The sequence below is a fragment of the Pinus tabuliformis genome, chromosome 2_2 (genome assembly GCF_031772625.1).
Source record: "Pinus tabuliformis cultivar Carrire ecotype Pingquan chromosome 2_2, CPIR1, whole genome shotgun sequence".
Taxonomy (NCBI): Eukaryota; Viridiplantae; Streptophyta; class Pinopsida; order Pinales; family Pinaceae; genus Pinus; species Pinus tabuliformis.
In genome coordinates this window covers 1,088,470,740-1,088,487,002 of record NC_142300.1, presented here as the reverse complement: position 1 = coordinate 1,088,487,002, position 16,263 = coordinate 1,088,470,740, and positions in this window count along the sequence as shown.

Here is a 16,263-nt window from a genome sequence, read left to right as displayed (position 1 = left end):
CCTATCACCATCTACTATGACAACACTGGTGCTACCAATCTCTCAAAAAATATAATCATGCATTCAAAAACAAAACATATTCCAATCAAGTATCGATTTCTCCAAGAAAAGGTTGTAGAAGATAACATGAAGATGGAGTATGTAAAAACTAAGGAACATATTGTAGACATCTTCACAAAACTCCTACCTCGAGAAGCATTTGAATATATTTATCAAAAGATGGGGATCATCACTCTTGCATACAATTAGAGAATACCTTTTCTATGGATGTCAAAGGGGGAGAACATGACATGGGGAGAAACATCATGATAGGGAGAGTATCATGATGATAGGGGGAGTAGCATATGAGGAGATCATTGCCATTAATAAGGGGGGATATTGTTGAAATAATATTCTTTTATTGATATCAAAATATGGATTGATGAGATAAGGATGCCATAGACTTAAATAGTAATTTAATCCCTTTCCAATGAGCATTTACATTTGTCCTAACTCCTCTCCATTGAGGAGAAATTTATGTTTTAAGTTAGAAGCCATTTGTTTTGACCTCTGTCAAGTGTAATTACTTAAGAACAAGTTGGCCCTCTCCCCAACATACATGTCAGTTCAATGTATAATTGAACAAGTGGAAATAAGAAGAAACTTTCCTCCAATTCAACTACCAACTTATCCAAGAAAGAAAGAGACAAGTTTGGGTCTCTAATAGAATATTCTTATGTTCATGTCTCATGAACCCTATGTCAATTTAAGAAGAAGAACTTGGGAGTTATTTTTATTTTTTTGGGTTCTGGGTTATGGGTTTTGGTAACACCTTTGATCAGATTTTCAAGTATCCTTTTGAGTTATTCTTGGAGGAATAAAATCAAGTTAACTCTAGCACATATTTAGTACTAAATTTGGCCAAGAATTGGATGACTTTTTTCCTCTCTACGACTCATCATTTTGGTGTATTTTAGGATTTTAGTAGACCATAATTTGACACCTTTTCATAAATTTCAAACCTGTGGAAAAACAAACTTTGAGGCCTAAAAAATTCAACCCTGATGCTAAAATTTTGGCCACTCTTGTGGCCTATGTTATCATAGTTTGAGACAAAGTTTTGGCCTCCTATGACAAAAGAAAAAAGAAGGTTTCAAACCTATGTTTTGGGTATAATTTTCTGAAATTTTTAGTTGACATTGGATCTCTTTTGAATACTCTCTTGGAGTAGAATTCAACCATCTCTTAGAGCAGACTTGATGGATCACTGAAGCTATTTTTGAAGAGTGTCTTGGAACAAACTACTAATAAACCTTGGAGAACCATATTGAAGCCTACTTTAGAAAAACTTGTTGGAGGAACCTCGATGCCCTTTATAGCATAATTTGGAAGATCCCTCTTGAGCATTCTTGAAGACATTTGAATTATCTTTTGGAGCATTATTGAAGGATTGTTTGGAGAATTGTTTTGGAACATATTTGAAACAGAGTTTGAAGAACCCTTTAGAATATCTTGGGGACCATTTGTAGTAGCCTTGAAGAAGACCTTAAAGACTTTATTGAGCATCATTGGAGGTGTATTTGGAATAGACTTTGGAAAGGTTTTTGGAAACATCTTGGAGAAGTTGATTTGAAGTATTTGTTTAGGTTGGAGCCTAAGAGGGTTGATGTCCTCATTGAGACTTGGTTGGTTCTTGAATATGTGTTTGAGGATTCGAGTCCCTGTTGAAGGTTGTTGCCTTGAAGAAGTCCTAAATTTTGTTGTACAAGTTGGAACATGAAATCTTGTAAAAGAGGATTGGAGTCCTGTCTATCTTCATTAACAACATTATTTTCTTATTCTACTTATTGTGTTATGGTTTAACTTGTGATAAAATATTAACTGGAGTAGCTGAAAGAAATTTTGATTCATCCCCCCTGTATTTCCAACATAATTATATCTAAATGAAGAAATTTGGTTATGCTAGCTCATGCGTATTCAGTCCAATAATTAATTGTCCCACAATTCTCAACCAATAAATTTAAACATAAGCTCATTAGTAGTGAAGAACATTGTCAATAATAAATTGAACACCTAATTAATGGTGTTTCTTTAGCTTCTAAGTGGCAACTGAGCCCACATATCGGTCGAAGGTTAACAAGCCAAATGGAATTGGGTCTAATTGGGACTCATGATTGGGTGTCCTCCCTTTGCTGACGGTGTTCTAGTAGTTGAGTCACATTTCTAGTAGAACAAGAATTGACAATTGGCTACAATAACAAAGGCAATAGTGAAGCCATGAGGAGAGAAAAAAATATGGGAGAACCTCCTCGAAACTCAATAACCTCACTATATTCTAACATGAAAGAATACCTTCCATACACCTGTGGTGTAACTAATAAAATCACTAAGGTTATTAGGAAATAAAATATTGTTTTTCATGTTCAAACTGTAGCAAACAACTTGTTGGCATTATGAGACAAGTGTTGTCCTTGATGGAAAATCACACAGATGACAGATCATAGTGCAACAGGTCAGTAGCAAGGATTTGATGATCAGACTACAAGAATGAAGAGAAAATATATATATGTAGGTTCATCGTGACTAAGCCGCGTATACACGTGTGTTAGACGTTACAAAGGCGCGTATGCGTATACACACACTTTCATGCAAGTAAAAGCGCGTATATGTTGAAGAACTTACTTTTGGTCCGTGGTAGTTAGTCCTTGGTATTTGAACCTATGGTTTTGGACCATAGTATCTCGTCAGATGTGTTGACCCCAAGTATTGGGTCCATGGTATTGGTTTGTTATGGTTTTGGACCATGGTATTGAGCAAGACCTAAGACTATAAAAGGAGAAGAAGATCATTAGGCAAGTGAATTGAAAAGTCTTGAAGATCTGACAAAGTATGAGATCTAGTATGCAGGTTATGTGTTGATGATGCAATGCTTGAACTGAGCTATGGAGGAATCTCTTCGGTTGATGGTGAACAAGATCTAAGGGTAGATCAGGATCAAATGGTTTGAAATGAAATATATCTATATGGTTTATTATGCTTATTCTTGATCTGCATACTGACGCATGTAATGTTCTGAACTAAGTATGATTTAAGTTTGTAATAGCCGCAAGTCATGGTTGAATATTGATAGATCTGTACGCGGGTTGGCTTTGGTGTTAGCGCGTAGGTACGCAGGTTTGGTTCATTGTAGTAGGGTATACAATTTGAGCTATGATATTTAAAGTTACAGGTGGTTCTCGTTGTTGAAGGGTTCTGATGACAGTTTAAAGGTGTCAATATTCTGCATATCTTGTTTGGTTGATTGTGTTTAGCTTCAGTATTGATGGATGAGAACTAATATTGGATCAGGATCATAATGACACATATTTATGTGATCTGTTGGACTAGATCTGGGTGATAACACATATATTATCCTTGTATATGTAATGATCTGGTTAGGTCTGAAGTCAGGAAGTGCAGCGAAGTTATGAAGAAGTAATTAATGACATATACACTGGTTCGCTTTGGTGAAGTTGCGTATACACGCACGTTCAGCACTTCCAAGTAGCGTATGCACTCTGATGCATGATTTTGATGGTACAGTTGGTTCTGATTATTGTTGTAGAGTTCTGTTGTCTGCTCTGTGTTCTGGTGACTGTGTTGTTGACAGGGTTTCAGTGTTTCAGTGATTCAGAGATTGATGATGCTAGTATTGATTTGTGCTTCAATGATATTTATGGGTCCAGTATGAAAATTTGATGAAACGTGGCCTTCAGATTATAGTGTTGTGCTTCAGGAGTATCCAGTCTGAAAATGTATGAAATGTGGTCCCTAGGGGGTGAAAGGAGATTGTAGGCCGGCGCCTACAAACTAGTACATCAACTAATACAAGAGCGAAGGGGGTAGAAGCTCCCTTCTAGTAGCAGCTAGAGAACAAGTGAAGATTGGAGCATTCAGTAGGCAGGCACCTACGTACTAGTAAATGGATCAGCTAGTACAAGAGCTAAGGGGGTTGTAGCTCCCATCCAGGAGAGTCTGGAAAACGAGAGAGGGGTGTAGCCCTGTGCAGGTAGAAGCTTTCATACTGGTAAAGGATTGCACCAGTACAAAATATTGTAAAATGAAGTATCTTATTGAAAGAAGATAGAGACGACTTGCAGCAGGTGGTTTTCACCCACATTGGGTTTCCACCTTATATCATGGTGTTCATGTGTGCTTCTTGTGTGTGATGATCTGTTCTGTTTTACTACACCTGCTTACTGTTCATATGGTTAATGAAGTTCTGATGCACTAACTAAAGATCAACATTTAATGGATTAACTGAATCATAAGTATTTTGGATATACGCTAGTTGATTTAGACACAGTTGCGTATACACGCGTGTTCCTTTGAATGAAGTAACGTATATGTATCTAAGTATGGAAATGAAAAAGTTTTATTGATCTGATAATACTGATTCACCCCCCACCCTCTCAGTATTATTTCCAACAATTGGAATCAGAGCAGGTCCTTTTGTAGAAGCTTGATCGCTTGAAGGAGATCCGTGGAACAATGGGAAAGAAGCTTAAGAAGAAAGCACCTAAGCAGAAGAATACATCTCAGAAGAACTATGACAGTGGGAGAATCGATTGGGGATTATGTGGAAGAAGCACTTCAGATTCAGAATCATTTCAGAATGAAGATGAACTATCAGGTATGAATTTGTTATCCTCTGATGTTCCAGCTATCTATCCATTTGGAAAAGATGAAAGTGATAGCGAAGCAACTGAATTTGCTTTTATGGGTGAGCAAGAAAGATATCAAATAGAGCAAGAATTAAAAGGCTTATAGACAAAATTAGAGATCAAAAAAGATCTATTGAACAAAAGGGAATGTGTCTTCAAAGAAGAAGCTGCCAAACTAAAAGCTCAACTAGAGGAAGGAAACAAGGTAAGGAAGTTATTCAAGGACAAATATCAAAAGTTGCAGGATGAAGTAACATCACTAAGAGATGAAGTCAATGAAAGAAGCACAACCATCAAGAAACTCAGAGATAGATCCAGTTACTATGAAAGTCTTGAAGCCACGATCCGCTCACTAAAAGAAGATCTTGAAGAATCAAAGAAGAAAAATAAATAACTACTCCAAGCTCATGAAAATGAAGTTCTTGAACTAAGACGTCAGTTGGAAGAAGAAAGAAATGCTGAAGAAAACGTGAAGAAGCAGTATCTTGAAAAGGAAGAGCAACATCAAGTTGAGGTAAATATTCTAAAAGATAAATTAGAAGAAAAGGATAAACTGTTACGATTTCAAGATAGTACTAAAGTCTTGGATGATATTCTTAATAGTAAAAGGTATCCTGCTATCAAAACTGGTCTCGGTTTTCATGAATCTATTGAAGGTGAATCTAGTTCACAAAGTAAGACAAGGGACTCGACTGCAAAATTTGAAATGCTCAATAAGGAGATGAAAGGTCAATCTCATCATCAACCAAGGAAAGAAATTCTTCAAAGAAAATCTTTTACTCCTCCTATGAATAATGTTGAATCTTATGTATGTCATAATCTTGGACATGTTGCAGCCAGATGTAGAAGAAGAAGGTTTCAGACCATCATGCAGAAAGATCATCACATTCAAGGTACTTTAATGGATATTGCTTTGCTTGCAATATGTTTGGTCACAGAGCTATTGATTGCTATAGAAGAAATATGAGACATGTAAGATGTTACACATGTAACAAGCTTGGACATATAGCTAAGGAATGCAGGAACAAAGTATGGGTACCATACCAAAAGGAGAAATCGTCATCATCACGCTTGAAGATATGGAAGAAAAAGGAAGTACAGTCAGGAAGATGCAGCACAGCACAACATACAGACATAACAGAATCAGAGGGAGCTGAAAATGTAAAACTTCAGTGTCCTGAATCTCATACGCTAGTTTCTTAAAGGGAAGTCGCGTATATACACGAGTTGGATATTGCACAGTCGCATATATGTTGGTCTGAAGAAATGCAGTAGGGACAGGTTTAGGAAAAGGATTTGTTATGTTTCGGTCAATTATTTGCTCTGTTTGAAAATGGTTACAATCAGCTGAGGATGTGTGGAAATGTCCTGATACTTGTAAAGTGTTTTGATCCTAATGATGTCTTAATGCTTATTGCTGATTTATGCATGATCAGATCTAACAGTAAACAGATGCCACAGGTTGAGGGGGAGCATATGCCTTTAATAATTCATTGTTGGCATTATGGTTAATAAGTCCTTAGTGATGATGCTTATATGGCTAAATGATATATCTTGCTATGATGTGGTTATGAGTTGTCCATGTTAAAATCTCATATGATTATTGGGGTTACATAGTTGATGTTCAGATCATATTTGTGGATTGATTCTTAGATGGCGCATATATGTTGCTTACATAGTGATCTTCTTAAGGATAAGGAGAAGTACAAAGCTTGAATACACATCTTCATTACTTGATGAGGAGTCACTCATATGTTGCTGTCGTCATATGCATAAAGATCGGTTATGATGGAGGATTCCTATCAGTTCTTGGTGCTCATATGGATGAGGATTGTTGATGATATAAAGAAGCCTTGACAAAAGATCTTGAAACTCAAGATACATAGTGCTGGATACATGAATGATTTCTGAAGGTGGCATTGTTGGAGACATGATGATGATGAGTTCTTACCTATATGTTGATAGGTTGATACTTACATATGATTGATGCAAATGATCCCATGTGATGATACTTGGATCATGCAGATCTTGATGAAATGGCTATGGTGTTTTTCACATATGATATAATGTGAATGATTATGAGTTGATATCTATATGCAAACATACCTTGTTACAAGACATTTACAGGTTGCTGATCTGGAAGTGGTTGTACGTGAGTTTCATGAGGAGGATCCGTGTATATACGCTTGTTTCTGTGGATACAATCGCGTATATGTCAATATGAAGGAAATCAGTAGGCCAAACTCAGGATGAGAAGAGTCTGACAGAGACCATCTAGCACAGATGGAACAGGTACAGAGGGAGAACATGATTGCTGGTCTAGATGTTGTTGACAGATGCTTATGGAGTAGATCATGCATTGTGTATGACTATCATGGTCTTATTTAGATATTTGGTCTCATGTAAAGGTCATATCAAGACTCATGATGTAATAGTGTGTCTCTATCTATTGTAGTCATTTGATGAAATCTCTTCTGGTCACATGATGTAATTTGTAACCCCTCTATGCATAAGAAGGATGATGAAATATCTCAGTCATGTATTTCTTTTATCAAGGTCATGTAACGGCCTATGTTGGTTTCCCCACTATGCCTGGGATGAATGATGTTATACTCTTGTGTAAACTTTTGGTATATCCCCATTTAATTGGGAGATGGATGCATGTATGAGTCCTTAGTGCTAGGAAGGTCACTTATGATGTATAAAGTCATGTTCTTTATTGTAGAACATCTTTTTGCAGACCTTGCTTACAGTCAGGGGGAGCATGAATGGTACACTTCAGCAAAGCAGAAACTTCAGCATGTACTCAGAGGGAGCATGGTAATATTGGTACATCTTGGCATATACAAAGGGGGAGCTCATTCGGAGATTCCGGCAGGTACTCAGGGGGAGTATGGTCTGCGGGATGTTTATCAAAGAAAGGGAATATCTTGGTCCGCCCTTTGCCCTTGATGTCAAAGGGGGAGAGTGATTTGGTGTTGTTGCCATCAAGTCCAAAGGGGGCGATTGTTGGCATTATGATGCATGTGTTGTACTTGATGGAAACCCACTCATAGAAGAACATCTCACTCAGTTATAACTAGGTGAATCTTCAGAAGAGATATCAGATGTGATTGAATGCATGAGATGCGGGACAAGCTCAAAGGAATCAGATGATAGTTCTAAGTGTGACAAGTTAGCTTTGCCATCAAGTCCAAAGGGGGAGATTGTTGGCATTATGAGACAAGTGTTGTCCTTGATGGCAAATCACACAAATGACAGATCATAGTGCAACAGGTCAGCAACAAGGATTTGATGATCAGACTACAAGAATGAAGAGAAAATATATATACGTAGGTTCATCGTGACTAAGCCGTGTATACACACGTGTTAGACGTTACAAAGGCGCGTATGCGTATACACACACTTTCATGCAAGTAAAAGCGCGTATATGTTGAAGAACTTACTTTTGGTCCATGGTAGTTAGTCCTTGGTATTTGAACCTATGGTTTTGGACCATAGTATCTCGTCAGATGTGTTGACCCCAAGTATTGGGTCCATGGTATTGGTTTGTTATGGTTTTGGACCATGGTATTGAGCAAGGCCTAAGAGTATAAAAGGAGAAGAAGATCATTAGGCAAGTGAATTGAAAAGTCTTGAAGATCTAACGAAGTATGAGATCCAGTATATAGGTTATGGGTTGATGATGCATTGCTTGAACTGAGCTATGGAGGAATCTATTCGGTTGATGGTGAACAAGATCTAAGGGTAGATTGGGATCAAATGGTTTGAAATGAACTATCTCTATATGGTTGATTATTCTTATTCTTCATCTGCATATTGATGCATGTAATGCTCTGAACTAAGTATGATTTAAGTTTGTAATAGCCACAAGTCATGGTTGAATATTGATAGATTTGTACGTGGGTTGGCTTTGGTGTAAGTGCGTATGTATGGAGGTTTGGTTCATTGTAGTAGCGTATACAAATTGAGCTATGATATTTGAAGTTACAGGTGGTTCTGGTTGTTGAAGGGTTCTGATGACAGTTTAAAGGTGTCAGTATTCTGCATATCTTGTTTGGTTGATTGTGTTTAGCTTCAGTATTGATGGATGAGAACTAATATTGGATCAGGATCATAATTACTCATATTTTTGTGATCTGATGGACTAGATCTAGGTGCTAACACATATATTATCCTTGTATATGTAATGATCTGGTTATGTCTGAAGTCAGGAAGTGCAACAAAGTTATGAAGTAATTAATGACATATACGCTGGTTCGCTTTGGTGAAGTTGCGTATACACGCACGTTCGGCACTTCCAAGTAGCGTATGCACTCTGATGCATGATTTTGATGGTACAGTTGGTTCTGATTGTTGTTGCAGAGTTCTATTGTCTGCTCTGTGTTCTGGTGACTGTGTTGTTGACAAGGTTTCAGTGTTTTAGTGATTCAGAGATTGATGATGCTAGTATTGATTTGTGCTTCAATGATATTTATGGGTCCAGTATGAAAATTTGATGAAACGTGGCCTTCAGATTATAGTGTTGTGCTTCAGGAGTATCCAGTCTGAAAATGTATGAAATGTGGTCCTTAGTGGGTGAAAGGAGATTATAGGTCGGTGCCTACGTACTAGTACATCAACTAGTACAAGAGAAAAGGGGGTAGAAGCTCCCTTCTAGTAGCAGCTAGAGAACAAGTGAAGATTGGAGCATTCAGTAGGCAGGCACCTACGTACTAGTAAATGGATCAGCTAGTACAAGAGCTAAGGGGGTTGTAGCTCCCATCCAGGAGAGTCTGGAAAATGAGAGAGGGTTGTAGTCCTATGTAGGTAGAAGCCTGCGTACTGGTAAAGGACGACACCAGTACACAATATTGTAAAATGAAGTATCTTATTGAAAGAAGATAGAGACGACTTGCAGCAGGTGGTTTTCACCCACATTGGGTTTCCACCTTATATCATGTTGTTCATGTGTGCTTCTTGTGTGTGATGATCTGTTCTGTTTTACTGCACCTGCTTACTGTTCGTATGGTTAATGAAGTTCTGATGCACTAACTAAAGATCAACATTTAATGGATTAACTGAATCATAAGTATTTTGGATATACGCTAGTTGCTTTAGACACTGTTGCGTATACATGTGTGTTCCTTTGAATGAAGTAGCGTATATGTATCTAAGTATGGAAATGAAAAAGTTTTATTGATCTGATAATACTGATTCACCCACCCCCCCTTAGTATTATTTCCAACACAAGTAGTGTGTTTGTTTGTACTCAGAATACAAAAATATATTGTAAATAATATTTTTATTGATAAGATGATAGAACAATGATTGAATGAATGTTACAATGAGGGCCTGCTTATATATCTAGGCAGTTTCTCTTTCATATACCGTCATGTCCTTAGAGACATGTTTCTTTATTAACTAATCATTAATTAATTATATTTATGATTATTATTTGTTCATTTATGTTTATTTTAGTTTTATATAAAGTGTATTCATAACATTTCCCCTCTATTCAAAAATATTTGACCTCAAAGCTTAATCGCTAACAATTTTCTTTACCTTAATTACTAACAATTTTCTTTACCTTTCTCAAGTCATTTTCGGTAAATGTAAGTGGTACTACTAGCCCTATCCAATTTATTTCTATTTATATATTATTATATAAATATTAATTATTATTAGAGAAATGCCTTTCAGATTAATCACAGTATTAGGATTTGGTTGACATTTCGAACCAACTAGTGTGGTTCATGTCTTGAGGATGAACCACATTAGTTGCTTCAAAACGTCAACCGAATCCTAATGATGTGATTAATTTGAAAGGAATTTCTCTACTACATGAATCACAAAAATCTCATATCTAACATTAATTATTATTATTATTATTATTTTATAGTAACTTTATCAAATTTACTATAATATAACTTTATAATTTAGTAAGGTTAAATTATAATCATTTTATAAAGAACTTTATAATTTGTTAAGTTCTTATATTGGTACCGTCATGTATTTTTATGGTGGATGGAATAGTACAACTGTTGTATGAGATTTCTAATTTGTTTTAGAGACCCCTCATGTTAAAATGCCTTCTCAATGCTCCAATAAGCCTGCCAAATGCATTCAAAGATCACAACAAGGATGTGTTGATAGGGTTGTACATAGAATTGAGGCAAAGAATATTTATAATCTTCCAAATTTCTTTCGAATCCCGAGGGGTACGAATATTGTCAACGATCCAACGAACCACTGAATTCACATAGTCTTCGAACATGAATCTTTCTTGATCTAAAAAACATTCTTTTAGGTCAGGCTCAATATCGTTTATGTCAAAGGTACTTTTCCATTGTCAGATTTTTGGTAATTAGTGTCCTCATCATCTAAGGGATTTCAAAGAGAATTTTTTTCAACAAAATTCCTCCTGGAATCAACCTATATGGATAAAAGATGTCTGAATTCAGTGCCCTATTTTCTATCATTATAATGAAACGAAGTCTGAGAAAATACGTGTAACAGATATGAAGGTTATTGAAACTCTTCTAACCCAGTGTGAAGGAATAATATGCGAAACAACCACAATGCTAATCCACGACACCTACTAACAACAATGGATTTTTGTTATGAGGCATCTCAAGTCATTGTGTAGTAATAAATCTAGTAGAAGAAAATAATGTTTTCCATTTTTTGTAGGCAATAGAGAATCTACATAGATAATCCACTGGCATCCATGCTAATATCTCTTCAGTTAAATCATCTAGAAATTCACAAAAATGTGAGAATGTCCAACTTTTATTTCCTTCAAATAACTTTAGATGATTGCATACCTTTTGTAGTTGCATAACAATGTGGATGAGGTTACAAACATTGCTATGACCTTGAATGCTAGCAAATAGTTCAGCCATGGTGATCTTATTCTTGATGGTTGCATAAAATTCTTGTTGACAGAAGTTTAAAGTACAACTCATAGTAACTTCCTTTTTTTGTCATTTTTGTAATCACATATTTTTTTTTTCCTCGCAACATGAAAGGTTTAAAAATCAAAAGTATTCTATTCAGCTAGTGTTTTTTCAATGCACCCCCATGTTGTGTGATTCTCTATGTCTTTTGAGAACCATTCATTGAATTGCTCATGTCTATTAAATAATGTTGGCATGATAAAATGAAGCAATGCCTAAAGTTCTACCATGTTATTTTGAATAGGAGTTCCACTAGGTAAGAGGCGCTTTCAACAATTGAAACTCATTTGTTTTCATCATAAAATATATGCACTTTTAATGGCTTAAGCTTCATCTAAAATCATATAATTCCATTTAAATCCCTTGAGGTTCTTCTCATTAGCTACTACTAGCTGGTAACTTGTAATGAGTATGTACCAACTTCGTTCCCTTTGATAAAGTTGCTTAGAGTTCATATTTTTCTAAGAATCAGACATTCTTTCATTCTACCCCAATAAGGGTTAACAGTCAAATTAGGGAAAAAATTGCTATACCCATCAACCTAATTATTCAACACAAAAGCATGTGCAACCACCAAAATGGTCTCCATATATTATTTACCTTACCTAAATGAGGAAAAAATGGAATAGCTTGGATAACCTTGTTCCAAATAAAATGACTATAGAGATTTGTCTATGAGAGTAGAAAATTTGGCCTCTATTGTTTTCTTTTTTCTTCTCTAAGTTTTTCTTCACGCTTCAAAGCTTTTGTTGCTTCTTTGTCTTCATTTTTCCTTATCTCAACATGTTCCTTATCCACAAGTTTCCAAAACAATAATGTATATTTAGTTAATTTCTCGATGCGCAACACTTTACCTTTTATAAATTTCAAGGATCTTAAATATCTATATTTCACCCGATCTATAGCTTCTACATCATCAAGTGTTGTATTTCAATAATTTCAAAGATTTTGACATGAAGTTCAACTTCTATTGTAGGTGTTGAATCCAATGTTTTAAAATATTTCAGTGATTTTTTAAAGCTCTTTTAATTTGTTGGAATGATCCTTGAATTTCACTTAACAACTCAATTTTAGATTCACTTAATTCTATGATTTAAGGACCTAAAATTTAATGACAGATTGTGTAGTGGGTAACGTCCAAAGGAGTGAATGTCTATGATACCACTGCAATAAACAACTAGTGTGCTAGTTTGTACTTGCAATTTAGAATACACAAATGTATTGTAAATAATAATTTTATTGATAATATGATAGAACAAGGATTGAATGAACATTACAATGAGGGCCCACTTAGATATCTAGGTAGTTGTCCTTTCATATATGGTCATGTTCTTAGAGACATGCTTCTTCATTATTATTTATTCATTTATATTCATTTTATTTTTATATAAATCATATTCATAACACAAACCATTTGAAATGATTATAAAAAAAATGAAATATGTTAAAAATATCATAGAACAACACTAAATCAAGGGAGTTTAAAAAATCGACTGCTCCTCTGGGTTGTGATACATTGATGGAACTATAATATCCTTTTAAATAAGAATAAAGGAATATGGAGCATGCCTCAAAATGAACACATCTACATCTATACTCTTATAGGATACTCTGTCCATACTAAATGCCACATCTATCTTGAAGACGCTAAGATCATCTCAAAAAAATACCATTACTTCAGAAGGAGATTTAAAGAGGACCCGGACTTATTAATAAATCTAAACAATCTCAATTGAGATGGAGAACATGTGATAAATAGTGAGTAGTTCCCTATAATCTCTCATCTCATCAACCATTGATCTATCCCCTAGTTTGGTTTTTCTCTTTCCTTTGATTCTTTCTCTTCCCTTGTTGCTCCTTTCTTTTCTCCACACCCCGCTCCCCCCTCCCTTTGACATTTGTTCTTTCCTCCTCCCTACCTTTTGCATCACTACTTTATTTTTGTTTTCTTGTGTCTAGTTTTTCCCTTATTGTAATTACTTTATCTTTTTAGGTCAAGTTCTTCATTTTCAAATTTTGTTGGTCTTTTATTAATGCTACTAATTAATTCTAATATCAATGACAATTTAATATTTATATTATTGGTATCTATATAATAATTCATTCATTCATATGAATATTATTACATAATACTATATATAATTATATCATTAATATTAATAAGATTAATACCAAAACTATTTCCCCAATTGTAATTAATTTATATTTTTAGATTAGATTCTTCATTTTTAGATTTTGTTGGTCCTTTATTAATACTACTTAACTAACAATACTAATTAATTTTAATATCAATAACAACATATTTAATATTTAAATTATTGGTACCTATATAATAATTCATTCATTCATATGAATATTATTACATAGTACTATATAGATAATTATATTATTGATATTAATAAGATTAATACCAAAATTATTTCATAGTTTAATAAGGTATTATTACTATTTAATACTCAAGTGAATAGGTATATCTATAATTTTAATAATAATATTATTACAAAATTATTATTAATAGTTTTAATATTAATAGAATTTGAGTAGGCTTAATATATTAATATTAATGGTTAAGAGCACATGCACGTGTTTCCTCTTCAAACATCATAAGAAAATGTTGTTCTACAGTTTTATTCCTACTTAGTAAAGTGTTGAAGAAACATATATAACAGAAAATCACTGCAACAACATCCAAAAATTATGGCATAAAAAATTGATGTAATTATATACATGACATTGCATTGTGCAAACTATGCAATAAAACTTTCAAGTTATGGTCGAATCAAATATTTGGAAAATAATTTTTTAAATAATATTGATTTTTTTTCAAACATTACAGCTTATATTGGTCAATGCTCAACTAACCCAAAAATAAAAAATAAAAATAAAAAATTCTAGCTATTGGGCTAGAACTTTTGAATATTCTAATCTTCCTCAGAGGTTTGAAATTTAACAGGAGGCTCAACCCAAACCCTCAAACAAGTTATTCATGACACAATAATTTCATACCCTTTCCAACTAAAAATTCTCCAAAGAAACTCCCAATAACAAGATATATTTACATTCCATTATTCACTACTTTTATGTTGACTTAGTCTAAATTTTAATATAGAAAATTTTTAATATTAATACTATTAGAATTTTAATATTAATAACTCATTATTATTTTATTGAATACTAAAATACATTCTATTATGTTAGAATACCTATAATGTTAAATTATTAATTTATTTTTAAAATAGTTTTTTTATCATTTTCTTATTTTCTTTTCTTTATTTTTTTAGGTTTCCCCTCCTTTCTTTATATTTATTCACTATCTTGTATCGTGCTTCTTTCCATCATTTTATTTTGATAATAGGTACAAAAAAAAAAATAGGGAACAAGTTTAGGATTCATTCTCTTCAAATTTCAAGCAATAATAACAATTACTTCAAATTCAAATAAGGGTAGAGGAATTCATGAATGGAGGAAAATTAAAAAGATGGAACTCTTCAGTGGAGAAATTCATAATTGCATTTTGAATAAATTCTTAAACGTTATACAATAAAATTAAAAAAAATTGTCATACTTGTCCAACAAGACAAGTAAATCTATGGAAATATCCAATGAATAAATGGATAGAGGAATTCACAAATAGAGGACCATTAAAAATAATGATGTTCTCCAACAAAGAAATTCATAATTGCATTTTAGATAAATTAATAAATGTCCCAAAAGAGAGTTAAAAATGATGGTCACAAATGTTCAATAAACACTTCTCCCACCAAGAAATTCATAATTATATTTTGAACAACTTAATAAATGTTGAGAAATTAAAAGGGATCAAGCTCTCGAATGAGCAAGGTAACACGTAAAAGACCCAAACCTAGTGGGAATTACACGTTGTGTATTTCCATATCAAATTAGGAAACACATATATTATTTAATAAAACCAATAAATAAATCATTATAAAAAACATATATCAAACAAAAGCGTGTCACAAGAAAAAAAAACTACATAAAATATCTCAAAACTCAACAAAAAAAATAATTATTTCACTTAGAAAAACAAGAAATGTGAGATCTATTATTTCTATTAGCAACTAAAATTACCCTTAAAATTGATTGCTTTATCCTCTTAAGTTAATGTTTTATGTAGGATATCAATGGCTCAAAGGAGTGAGCATGCCAAATGAGTCTTAACCTTTAACTTGAGCTCAACCAAGAAATTCATAATTGTATTTTGAAAAACTAGTAAATGTCCAACAATTAAAAAAGATAGAGCTCTCTAATGAGTTAGTGAGAATTACACATTTTATATTTCCATATCTAACTGTGAAATACATATGTTATTTAGTAAAACCAATAAACATATTATTATATAAAAACATATATCAAACACCAACATGCCAATACTAAAAAAATTATAGATAAAAAATCTCAAAATCAAGCAAAAAAATAACTATTTCACTTATAAAAACAAAAAATGTTAGTTCTACTATTTTATCAACAACTAAAATTAACCTTAAATTTGATTACTTTATCCTCTTAAGTTAGTGTTTTATATAGGATACCAATAACTTAGAGGAGTGAGCATGTCAAATGAGTCTCAACCTTTAAAGTTGAACTTTTAGTGTTTATACTTTAGACTTAAATGTGCACAAAAC